Genomic DNA, 14,194 nt, shown 5'->3' on the forward strand with positions numbered 1-14,194 from the left:
AAGTCAAGGAGACCAGGCACGCTTTCAGAGGACTTTGGGATGGGAAACTTGAAGGACCACCCATGGGCATCCTGGAGAAGCCTTAAAGGGCCCCAACATCAGTGTGGAGGAAGCAATCGGCCTGCAGACCCTGGTCACCGGGCAGGCTGTGTAGAGATATTTCAACAAGAATGGTGGAATTAGGATTCCACTTACATGAAACAGGACGACCTGGGAGCACCAATGCCAAGGAGGCTGGGCAGACTGTCCACACCTTTCAGTTAATCAGCACAGAGAAGTTGGGCATGGGAAGAAATGCCCTGAAAAGTGACCAGGGTGTCACACGACGCAGGCAGCAATTGCAGGGATCATTTCCCCTGGGAATTGCATAAAGCACAAAACACCCCCAGATCAGTCTAGAGGGAGCCATCCCAGCTGAATAAGGACACCACAGCTGTTTCAGGCGACACATTTCAACAGTATGAATGGCATTGGAATTCCCATCTCGTACCACTAAAGTCAAGGAGACCAGGCACACTTTCAGAGGACTTTAGGGGGGGAAACTTGAAGGACCACCCATGGGCATCCTGGAGAAACCCTAAAGGGCCCCAACATCAGTGTGGAGAAAGCAATCGGCCTGCAGACCCTTGTCACCGGGCAGGCTGTGTAGAGATATTTCAACAAGAATGGTGGAATTAGGATTCCACTTACATGAAACAGGACGAGCTGGGAGCACCAATGCCAAGGAGGCCGGGCAGACTGTCCACACCTTTCAGTTAATCAGCACAGAGAAGTTGGGCATGGGAAGAAATGCCCTGAAAAGTGACCAGGGTGTCACACGACGCAGGCAGCAATTGCAGGGATCATTTCCCCTGGGAATTGCATAAAGCACAAAACACCCCCAGATCAGTCTAGAGGGAGCCATCCCAGCTGAATAAGGACACCACAGCTGTTTCAGGAGACACATTTCAACAGTAGGAATGGCATTGGAATTCCCATCTCGTACCACCAAAGTCAAGGAGACCAGGCACGCTTTCAGAGGACTTGGGAGTGGGACAACTTGAAGTACCACCCACGGGCATCCTGGAGAAACCCTGAAGGGCCCCCAGATCAGTGTGGAGGAAACAACCGGACTGTGGAACCTGGGCACCATCGCCGACTGAGTGGAGATATTTCAACAATAATGGTGGAATTAGGATTCCCATTACGTGAAACAAAGGACTTTGGAGCATCGGCAACAAGGAGGCCAGGCAGGCTTTCCATGCCTTTCAGTTAATCAGAACACAGAAGTTGGGCTTGGGAAGAAATGCCCTGAAAAGTGACCAGGGTGTCACACAACGCAGGCAGCAATTGCAGGGATCATTTCCCCTGGGAATTGCATAAAGCACAAAACACCCCCAGATCAGTCTAGAGGGAGCCATCCCAGCTGAATAAGGACACCACAGCAGTTTAAGGAGATACATTTCAACAATATGAAAGGAATTTGAATTCCATTCCAATGAGGCCAGGCACATGTTCAGAGTACTTTGGGGTGGGAAAACTTGAAGTACCACCCACAGGCATCCCGGAGAATCTCTGAAGGGCCACAGTTCAGTGTGGAGGAAGCAAACGGCCTGTGGAACCTGGGCACCACAGCAGGCTGAGTAGAGATATTTCAACAATAATGGTGGAATTAGGATTCCAATCATGTGAAACAAGAGTTTGGAGCACCAACGCCAAGTATGCCAGGCATGCTTTCTGAAGACTTTCAGTTAATCAGCACAGACCTTTTGGCCATGGGAAGAATTGCACTGAAATCTGCCCAACGTGTCACACAAAAGTGGCAGGAAAACTAGGGATCATGTCCACTGGGAATTGCATGAAATCACTGAACAACCCCAAATCAGTCCAGTGTGAACAATGAGACCACTGAGGAATCATGACACCACAGCAGATTCAGGAGACACTTTTCAACAATATTAATGGATTTAGACTTCCAATTAGGTGCAAGAAAACAGCTTGACGCACCAAAGCCTAGGAGACCAGGCTCACTTTCAGAAGACTTTGTGGTGGAAATACTAGCAGTTCCACCCTCGGGCGTACCAGAGGAGCCGGATATCAGTGTGGAGGAATCAACTGGCCTGCAGAACCTGGGCACCAGGCAGGCTGAGTAGAGATATTTCAGCAATAATGGTGCAATTAGGATTCCAATTACATGAAACAGGTGGAGTTTGGAGCACCAATGCCAAGGGGACCCGGCATGCTTTCTTAGACTTATGGTAATCAGCCACAGAGAAGTCGGTTATGGTAAGAAATGCACTGAATGGTGCACAGGTTTTCAAATGTCACTGGTGGGAAAACTGGCAATTACCAAGCACAGGAGTCCCCTGGAAACACTGGAGTGACCCCAGATCATCTGGAGAAGCAATCAGCCTCCTGTATGTAGGTATCACACCATGTTCTTGGGAGACATTTTAACTCTATTCATTGGAGTTAAGATTTCACATATGTAAAAGCATAGATAATGGAACAGCACTGGAAATTCCAGATATCAGTCTGGAGGAAGTAATCAACCTGCTGAAAAAGAGAAGTTCCCAGGTCAGGGACATGTTTCAACTACCACATATGTTAATTAAAAAAAAAAAAGAAAAAAGGATTATGGATCCCAAAAGCCAAGGTGAGCCGGTGCTATCTCTGAACTCTTTGGTTCAAGTGGCAACAGCGGATCCAGGCACACAACATGCTGCACAGGAATATGAACACATTGTCCACACATCACCACTGGGAGAACGAGGTGTCCAGTGACCACAGGGACTCCACTCGAAGCAGAGCAGGATCCACAGATCAGGCCAGGGGCAGGGAATCCGCTTTCTGGAAGAAAGGAAATCAACAGAGTGAGGAGTGGTTTTGCAAATTTGCATATATGTCCTTAGTATGTACTGGCATTGAGTAACTAATTCTGCGATTGGATGGGATTGATTCCGGATAGGCTGCGTCACTTCTCTTCTCTAAACCTCTGAAACCCACTGCACACTTGCTGTAAAACTGATGCATTGCCAACATGCTTTTCAAAAATCCCAATGGTGGCACACCCAACGGGATGGGGTAGTTGCAATAGACTAATCAGGGTGTGGCTGCTTCGTGGGCTAGATGAGTAATTTATGAACTATATGACACATTTAGTTGAACTTACAGAATATATACTTGTCAGCCTTTAAAATGCCTTTTCCCTCTGGTTGTTTTCTCTTAAAACTGAATGATTTTATTCTATTTAAATGAGAGGAAAAGAATGGTCGTGATGTCAGCTATTCTGGGCAGTCCTTTGACTTGGCACACACAGACTGTGCTCTTTTTGTATGGCCAGCTTCCTGACTTAGCTATGTTATTTGAGTTCTTGGATAATCGTTGTGCCATCACTAGCCCTGCATATAAAGCAGGGCTGGCCCACTGCAGTCACACCAACATCACCTAGGCACTCATTAAAAATGTAAATCCCTCATATCCTTCTCCACATGTACTGGAACAGAACCTTGGCATTGGGAATGGGCCCAGCAATGTGAATTTCGACAAGCCTTCTAGATGACTTTAGGGACCACTGCTATTTCCTATTCACCTAATGGCACAGGAAGAAGCACTTACTGGACAGCTGTGACTACTGAGGAGGATCCTCTATTGACCACTGAAGTTCCTGAGCCTCCAGAGTAGTCAATAATGTCACTTCACCCATCATCGCAGCTTCCCACAACATACCAGATAAAACCACTACAGGTGTGAGTTCCTGCAGCTCCCTCAGGTGTTATGAGGTCTCATTCTCAGACAATGTGTCACTAGTCAAGCACCTCCAGTGTTCCTTTGGACCAGTCATCTAAAGAGCCATTTTCGGATTGTAGACTTTCCTGGAGAGCTTCTTTTCTCTCAGAGTTTTGAAGATCACTCATTTTGTGTACTGTGAATTTATTGCTGGGCTGACCTTGATGGAGGCAAATGTTCTAAAGCCCTCTGCACTGGGTTTGAGAGAATGAGAAAACAATCTTTTCCTGCCTCGTGAGTCTGGAGAAAATACCTCCCATTACAACTCTTTAAAAAATATTTTGTGGGCAACTGGGTGGCTCAGTAAGTGACTACCTTCAGGTCAGGTCATGATCCTGGAGCCCCAGGATCAAGTCCAGCATCTGGCTCCCTGCTCAGCAGGGAGCCTGCTTCTCTTCTCACCATTCCCCCCTCTCCTGCTTTCTCTCTCCCTCTCATGCTCTCGCTCTGTCTCATTCTCTCTCTCCCTCAAATAATTAAATAAAATCCTCAAAGAAAATAAAAAGTATTTTGTGAAGGAGTTCTGGTCCAGGATGGCAATGTAAGAAGAACTTGAATTCACCTGCTGTTAGGATACACCAAATCTACACCTATTTATAGAGCAATTCTATTTGAAAATGTTATGAGGGCTACATAATAAAGGCATATATGAAAGATCCACTACTAATATCATCCTCAGTGGGGAAAACTGAGAGCCTTTCCCTTATGGTCATGAATGAGACAAGGATGTCCACTCTCACCATTACCATTTAACATAGTATTGGAAGTCTTAGCCTCAGCAGCTAGACAACAAAAAGAAATAAAAGGTATCCAAATTGGCAAGGAAGAAGTCAAACTTTCCCTATTTGCAGATAGCAGGATACTCTATATATTAACCCAAAAGACTCCACCAAAAAAATTGCTAGAACTAATACATGAATTCAGCAAAGTTGCAGGATACAAAATCAGTGTGCAGAAATCTGATGCATTTCTATACGTCAACAATGAAGCAGGAGAAAGGAAATCAAAGAATCGATCCCATTTGCAATTGCATGAAAAACAAGATACCTAGGAATAAACCTAACTAAAGAGGTAAAGTTCTGTACTCTGAAAACTATAGAACACTTATGACCTTAAAATTAAAGAGGACAGGGGAGCCTGGGTGGCTCAGTGGGTTAAGCTGCTGCCTTCGGCTCAGGTCATGATCTCGGGATCCTGGGATCGAGTCCCGCATTGGGCTCTCTGCTCAGCAGGGAGCCTGCTTCCTCCTCTCTCTCTCTCTGCCTGCCTCTCTGCCTGCTTGTGATTTCTCTCTGTCAAATAAATAAATAAATTTTTAAAAAAAAAATTAAAGAGGACACAAAAAATGGAAAAGCATTCTGTGCTCATGGATTGGAAGAACAAATGCTGTTAAAATGTCTATGCTACCCAAAGTAATCTACATATTTAATGCAATCCTTATCAAAGTACCAGGAGCATTTTTCACAGAGCTAGAACAAACCTAAAATTTGTATGGAACCACCTGAATAGCCAAAGCAACCCTGAAAAAGCAAAACAAAATCAGAAGCATCACCACTCAGGATTTCAAGTTATATTATAAAGCTCTAGTCATCAAAACAATATGGTACTGGCACAAAAACAGACATATAGCTCAATGGAACATAATGAAGAATCCATAAATGGACCCACAACCATATGGTCAACTAGTCTTCAACAAAGCAATAAAGAATATCCAATGGAAAAAAGACAGTCCCTGCAATAACGGGTGTTGGGAAAATTGGGCAGTCACATGCAGAAGAATGAAACTGGACTACTTTCTTATACCATACACAAAAATAAATTAAAAAATGGATCAAAGACCTAAATGTGAGATAGGAAACCATCAAGATCCTAGATGAGAACACAGACAACAACCTCTTTGACCTTGGCCACAGCAACTTCTTGCTAGTCACGTCCCCAAAGGCAAGGGAAACAAAAGCAAAAATGAAGTACTGGAACTTCATCAAGATAAAATGCTTCTGCACAGTGAAGGAAACAATCAACAAAACTAAAAGACATTCCATAGAGTGGAAAAGATATGTGCAAATGACATATCTGATAAAATATTAGTATCCAAAATCTATAAAGAACTTATAATACTGAACCCCCCCCAAATCAATTAATCCAGTTAAGAAATGGGCAGAAGACATGAATAGATACTTTTCCAAAGAAGACATCTAGATAGCTAAGAGGCACATGAGAAGATGCTCAATATCACTACTCATGAAGGAACTACAAATCAAAATCATAATGATGTACCACCCCAGAGACCTATCAGAATGGCTAGAATGAAAAAGACAAAAATTACAAGTGTTGGTGAGGATGTGGAGAAAAAAAGAACCCTTGTGCGTTGTTGGTGGGGATGCAAACTAGTGCAGCCACTGTGAAAATAAGTATGTAAGTTCCTCAAAAAACTAAAAACAGAAATATCCTAAGATACAGTAATTTCAAAGAAAACAGAAACACTCATTCAAAAAGATATACGAACACCTATGTTTACTGCAGCATTACTTACAATAGCCAAGATACAGAAGCAGCCCAAGTGTACACTGATAAATGAATGGATAAAGAAGATATGGTACACATATACAAAGGAATATCACTCCACCATAAAAAGAATAAGAGCTTGCCATTTGCAACAACATGGATGGACCTAGAGGGTATTATGGTAAGTGAAATAAGTCAGAGAAAGACAAATACCATATGATTTCACTTACATGTGAATAAAAAACCAAAAGCAGAAATAGACCCCAAAATACAGAGAACAAACTTATGGTTGCAAGGGTGTGAATGGGCAAAATGGCGAAGGAAAGTGAGAGCTTCCAGTTATGGAATGAATAGGTCACTATTATAAGAATCATGGTATATGGAATACAGCCAATGGTACTGTATTAGAGTTGTGTTGTGACAGATGGTAGCTACACTTGTGGTGAGCAAAGCATAACATATAGGCTTGTGGAATCAGTGTGTTGTATACCTGAAACTAATGTAACAACATATGTGAGCACAATTTAAAAATGTAGATAACTAGTAGAAGAACGAAAAAAAATTTTTTCTCTTTTCTACCTCAACTCTCTTGCACAACTTTCCTGCCAATGGCTGCACAACCAGTTCTGGTGACGTCCTTTGCAAGATCATACACCACCTCATTTTGGAACAGGTTATTTAACATTTAGTGTCTTTGTCTTTGAAGTCTTGGGCCACTCTCCCCCTTAACAGGAGCTTTTACTACCCAAAAGAATGCAGATATTCAGGACTATGTCTGACCCACATACCTTCACTCAGAATACTTTAATTATTGGCCCGCTTGGTATATTTTTAAATCACAACCCCCTGCCAAGATGGGTAGAAACAGACCTGAAGCTACATTACAGTGGTGGCTACAGACTGCTGTGTCCTCAGATTGACCTTACACCAGAGGGTCCCCCCTGCGGAAGGACATGGGGCAGTTATCTCCTTCTGCTATGAAACATCCTCTACCTCCTCATCCTGTTCATTAGCACAGGTTTTGGAGTAGGTTTTTCCAGTTTCCAATCTCAGTTCTGCCACTTATTTGTTCTGTGGCCTCAGGCAAAATACTTAATTCTGATCTTTAGCTTTTTTATTGCTAGACTAGATGTATTTGAATACCTTCCCTGAGTAGTGAAGGTGAAATGAAATGAAAATCTTAAGGTGTAGTGCAGCTTTAGTATGAATACATCACATAGCAGATACCACCACGAATTATGCTGACCAAGTGCCAGACCTCAAAATGTGATCGCTAAACAGGATCAGTGACATAAAACTAGAATCTTCTAAATGCAAGCTCTCATGAGGCCAACCACTGAGGTCTACCCCATAACATTACAATTACTTGAAATTTCTTTTTCCTAAAGATTTCTTTACTTATATGAGAGAGAGAGAGAGAGAGAGCGCGCACACACATGCATATGCCAGTGGCAGAGGCCGAGAGAGAGAAATCCTCAGACTCCCCACTGAGCACAGGGACCCTGAGATCATGACTTGAGCCGAAATCAAGACCCCGACACTTAACCAACTAAACCCCCCAGGCGCCCCAGTCTCTTTATTATTTTTAAACTTTTAATGTTTTCCTCTCTTCAAAAGCAAAGCATCCTTTTCACTGTCATATATAAACCTTCACAGCTACTGCTGTGATTTTCAAAGTCTGGTCCAGGATCAGCATCACATGGGCAATGAACAGAGATACATATTCCCCATCCCACCTACCCATATCTCACGAGAAAGAAATAGTGTGGCTCGGCTAAACAATCTGGATTTTATCGAGCCCACTCTTGATTCAGGTTCATCCGAAAGTCTGAGGCTCACTATTCTCTGGATCATGGGTTTTCAACACCGAATGCCAATCAGAATCCCCTGAGGAGTCTGTAAATTCAAGTGAAGCACTGATTTTATAAACCAGAAATTTTTATTTAGTTGATGTAGGTTGCGACCTGGGTAACAGGCTTTAACAAATCCCCTTGGGATTTATTGTGCAGTTAGTTTGATAGTCACTACCCTCTTGTCCAAATTTACCACATATGGCAGGAAAAAAAAAATTTGTTTCCATCAATGTCAGGAAAAGACCTCACATTGACCTAACAAGGATTATGGACTCACCCCTAGACCAAGCACTTTGGCCAGGGGAATGGAGGATTGATTAATGGAGTCATATCTTCTCCCTTGAGGTGTAAGGAAGTGTCAGCTCTATTTGAATGTGGACTGAAATTTGGGGTTTTATCTTAAAGATGCACCAGAAAAACGGAACTGGACAGTGAAAAGAACAAAAAGCAGAAGAAATCCAATTAATCAATTATTTGCCTTTACCTTCTATTACCATGTCTTCATTAACGTTTTTGTTTGCTTATTATTTCAGTGCCTATCATGGTTACATTCATGTTTCTTCTCAATTACAAAACAGTTTCTAATTTTTTTCCTAGAAAAATATTACTGTTTTGTGTTTTCTGCATTTTTGAAATACAACTGCATAAGGACCTGTCACATTTTTCAATCATACACACACACACACACACACAAAATCACAATAACTCTGGTCAAATAACTATAATTCATAAAAATGCCTACTCTGTTTTTTCTCATGTCAAATGTATTACACATGCTGAAGCCTTGTCTATTTTCTCATTTAATTTAGCAATGAGAAAATTATCACCTCAGTCGTCTAAAAGTTTTCCAAGAAGTTCAAATTCATTTAATTAAACAAAAACAAGAAGGCTCAGCAATGTCAGAAAGTACTCAAAGATAACTATTTTGTAAATGTATAAGTAATTACGATTGCATATATTTGTAGGCAATGCTGGATAATTCAAAGTCATGAAAATTAGAAGTCAAAAAGAATGAGAATTAAAGGTATTTTATAAAATGGAAAATGAAAACAGAAAGTTAGAAATCATTTTCATATAAAATCACTAAGACATTATATAGGACAAAATACTAAACATAAAAGTAACATACGTGTTATGATACATAATACGATACATAATACGTTAATACTATACAAAAAAGTAACCTCAAAGGTTAACTCTGAGGCCTGGATTGCTTAATGCCTCTATCTGCCTCACTTCTTCAGAGCTGGTTCTTGTCCAGCTCCTGATATGTAACCTCCGAGCCTCTAGAATATCCTGCCCGATAAGGGTGTGTTTGTGTATCTGAGGCTTTGGGCCATACCAGACAGTTGATGTGATTTATGGTAAGGATCTGTTTTGATATGCCTGGAACTCTGAGGCATTGAGGCATCCTATCTCAGTGAGTCCTCCATGAGGGCTGGAGACTGAGGAGTCACTAAGACTAAAGACCTAAGACGGACATGCTCCATGCTTACGTGACCAAGGTTGTCAACATTTTGTATGTGCTGTGGCACGTTAGTGCTAGAAAAATGAATGCCCCTTCCCTTTCCTATATTGAAAATATAGGAGATATATATTATCTCCTATAATATATAGGAGAAGGGGCACATAGGGAGGAATCCAGGGGACACAGCTTCCAGTTACTCTCTTCCTGGTTACCCACACAGAGTACTATAAATATACTATATATATAGTATATATATACACTATATATATAGTACATATATATAGTGTGTATATATATATATCTCCTACATTTTGCATATATATACACACACATATATTTATAAATATATATTTATAAATATCTATAAATATAGTCATATATATTTTTTTGCTGTAATGAACTATAATTGTAAGTTTAATAGCTTTCCTGGTTTCTGTGAATTCCTTTAAGAAATCATCTGTCTTGAGGTTAGTCTTAGAGGTCTGGAGTGCACCAAGAAATAAATGATGCTAAAATGTGAACACACTTTATGTAATTCAAATAACACGAGAATTACTAACTATGTATGGAGTGGTCCTCACTTAAACTCTCTGGACAGTCCCCTTGAATCCACAACATCTGCTGTGGTATTTTTAAGACCATGCTCCTGCCTCAACATGACATAGCATTCTAGAAGAATAATATTTTAAGTTCCACAAATGAGGGGGGTAGCAAGGAATTAACCTTCTAGAAGAAATCATGGCAGCAAATTTAGAAGAGATTTTTATATTATCTTATTAGAGTTGGAATTCCAAACTTTAAAAACAGAGTTGTTTTGCTTTGTGTTGTGTTTGTTTTTAGTAGGTTCTACTCCCAATGTGGGGCTTGAACTGATGACCCTGAAATTAAGAGTCACATGGTCTACCAACTGAGCTAGCCAGGCACCCACAAAACAGAGATTTATATATCAAGAAAGCCAGTATCAATCCATCCTTCGAGCAGTTGAGCATGACACTCCCTTTGATATACTTAGTTTATGCAACACTAGCAGAAATAGGGATGGGGTTATCGTTACTTAAACCTTCTAAATTGAGATCTCAGGATATAATTCCTTAAAGGAAAACTGGAATGTAATTCTTTAAGACAATGTCAGAACTAACCAAAACACCATTCTCTTGTCACTCAAGATACCTTTGACAGCTTTCAATCCTCTCTTCATTGACAAATTCCTGTTTATCCTTCACATATATGAAAAAATTCAAAGGGTTTTTTTTTTTTTTCAGACCATTTGGATGAAATGGATCATACAAGTTAAGTGCTCAGTCTCTGGATTTATGATGCCTGGCTTCCAATCCCATATACACCAATTACTACCTGTGTTAATTTGCATATGTTTCTTACTTTCTCTAAACCTGTTTTTCTCATTTGTGAACAAAGATAATAGTATTCACCTTATGATGTTACTGAAGACTAATGAATCAATCCAGATAAAGTACTTAGTACTAAGCAAATAGTAATCATTCAGCTGTTAAAGATTATCATGAATTATTCATAATCCCAATCTCAGTAGCACTTCCTTTTAAAAAATTTTATTTATTTGAGAGAGAGAGTGTGCGCACGCACATGTGTGCCCATGACAGGAGGGAGGAGAGGGGCAGGGAGAGAGGTAGAGAGAGAATCTCAAGCAGACTCCACACCAAGCACAGAGCCCCATTGTGGTACTCATTCTCAGGACCCTGAGATCATGACTTGAGATGAAACCAAGAGTCAGATGCTTAACCGACTGAGCCACCTAGGTGCCCCTCAATAGCACTTTTAATTACTTTGTTCCCCAAGGTGCTGTGGCAGTCCCTCTTCTGAATGGCTTTACACTTTTCGGCTGCCTTTCCTTGAACTTGTTTTCAAGATCGATCTCCTTTATTCAGGCAGTCGACGAATAAATACCCCAAGCCTCAATCCCAACACACCAATTTCTCCTCCTTTCAGTATTTTTGAGTAGTCCAGTTTAATTTTAAGCTTTCAATCGGCAATTTATATCCTAATAGCTCCCCTCAAAAAATCTCCCTGTTACAGATCTCACTCCTGAAATCCATTATCTCAACATCTAATGGCATTCTTGCCATCTCTATCCAACCAGAAAAAGATATTTCAAAATCATATGTAAAAGGCTATTGAGATTTTTATCTCTTGGCTCTGTTTTTCTTATATACTCACTACTATCTGTGAGTGGTAGGTGTTATGGGTTGAATGCTTGTGTCCTGCTAAAATTCAGAGGTTGAAATCCTATGGCAAATGCAATAATATTAGGAGTTGGGGACTTTGGGAGTAATTGGATCATGAGGTTGGAGCCCTCGCAAATGGGATTAATGCCCTAACAAAAGGGAACCCAGAGAGCTTTCTAGCCCTCTTTCTGCTATGGGAGAATACAAGAAGATAATAGTCTATAACCTGCACGAGGGCCCTCATCACAACCTGTTCATACTTGCACTCTGATCTCAGACCTCCAGGCTCTAGAACTGTGAGAAATAATTTCTGTTTTTTATAAGCCACCTAATCTATGGTACTTTGTTACATCAGCCCTAACTGAACAAGACAGCAACCATGAAGCCATTCTGTTAGGCAAACCAAAATCTAGAGGTCAATCTTTTTTGTCCTGTATCCAGTCCACTGTAGGTGCTGTATAACTCCTACATATTTCCATACATTCGCATCTCAACTGAAAAGACAGCAGTGATCAAGTATATGACAGCAACTGCAACTTCACACATGCAAAACTAACAAACATTAAATTTGAAAATCTCCTCACTTCCTGAGAGTTAGAGCCTGATCCCTGCCAGTTTTCTAAATTCTTATGCTACAGTCTTTTTTTTTAATATTTTATTTTATTTATTTGACAGAGAGATCACAAGTAGGCAGAGAGGCAGGCAGAGAGAGAGGAAGAGAAGCAGGCCCCCCGCAGAGCAGAGAGCCCGACATGGGGCTTGATCCCAGGACCCTGGGATCATGACCTGAGCTGAAGGCAGAGGTTTTAATCCACTGAGCCACCCAGGTGCCCCTATGCTACAGTCTTTTATAGGGCATCAATGTTAGTTCCTAAACAAAATGCACAGGAACAATGTTACAGACATTTGACTTGCAATAAAAATTATCCTTTAGCTATTGCAATATAACGAGATCATGTGTCACTAAGAATTGATTTGGTTCCACTAATGAACTACCAGCAGTTACAACTAGATTTCAGTCATTTCTTTTAATGCATGAGCACTCAAGTTAATTATTGAGTTGACTTCATTTACATTTTTAGTGCTTATCAAAATGAATACCAACTGCATATATCCATAATTCAATAAATAATGCACATGATAAATAAAATGAAGGTTTTTGGTGAGTATGGGTTTTATTTAAAAGTTAAATAAAACTAATAATCTCATATGAAACACTAAATTAACCCATAGTGATTTTCCAATTTTCTTAATCTGGGTATAGCACCTTGAAGGTGCACTGATTTAATAACTATATTGAGAAAAAAATGTAATATATGAAACAGATACAATGCAAATTTATGTTCAAATGACATTATCTTTTACAATTATTGTAATGTACTGGAAATCTTTAATATTTCATATCACATTTGTTATTCTAATAATTTTAAAGGCAATGATTATATACTTCAGTTAACTTCTTTCAAAGGATATTAACATCTTTCTTCAAATAAAGGGGAAGACAAGAAAAAATATTAATTTGACATCAAACATAATAGTACAAAAGGAGAAATGGCTTAGTAGATGAACTTTTGTGAACACTGGTTAAGATAACATTATCTAAACCTTTCTGAACCTTCTGATTTAAGATTTTAGAATCTTAGAATCTCACTAGTACTCTGTGAATGTCCATCTAACTGCTTATCTAGGAAGATAAGTTTCATAACCTTTCTAAAGCAGAGCACCATTCACACCAAAGCCTTTAAAAAAATACTTCACAGGCCCCAAATTACCAACAAAATAAAATCCAATATCTAATAGCTACTATTCAAGATATTTTTGCCATCTGGCCTCTCTCTTTCCAAAATTATCTCCCACTGTTTTTTCTCACACATTCTTATATTCAAAATAAATAAATTATCTAGTTTCTCCTGAATATATACTAAGTCTCTACTGCTCAGTGGCTTTGTTTCAACTCTTCCAGTGATGCCATCTCATCAATCCCAAATCTAAACCATCTGTCAAGGTATAGTTCACATGCCAAGTCAACCATGAAGTCATACCAGACTGCTGTACATGACAGTAATTTCTCCTTCCTCTAAAGTTCCATCATCCCCAGTGCCTTTCATTTTGACATTCACCACATTCTAGTATGCATTAAAAATATTTATGTAGATATCTTACAATTTAGAAAAAAATGTTCTATAAGCAGGACCTTCTCTTTATCATTTTTCTTTTTTTTTTTTTTGATAGTGCCTTAATCTGAGTATTGACTGAATTGTCATGCTAATAAGGGAAGGGTAACACCTATGTGAACACTCAAAGGGAAATACCACTTGCTGATTTCTCTTCATTTTAACAAGTGTCCCTGTTTATTTGTTTTTAATAAAGATTGTATTTATCTGAGAGAGAGAGGGAGA

Source organism: Mustela putorius, unplaced genomic scaffold (assembly GCF_011764305.1).
Source record: "Mustela putorius furo isolate JIRA1106 unplaced genomic scaffold, ASM1176430v1.1 tig00003836_pilon_pilon_pilon, whole genome shotgun sequence".
NCBI lineage: Eukaryota > Metazoa > Chordata > Mammalia > Carnivora > Mustelidae > Mustela > Mustela putorius.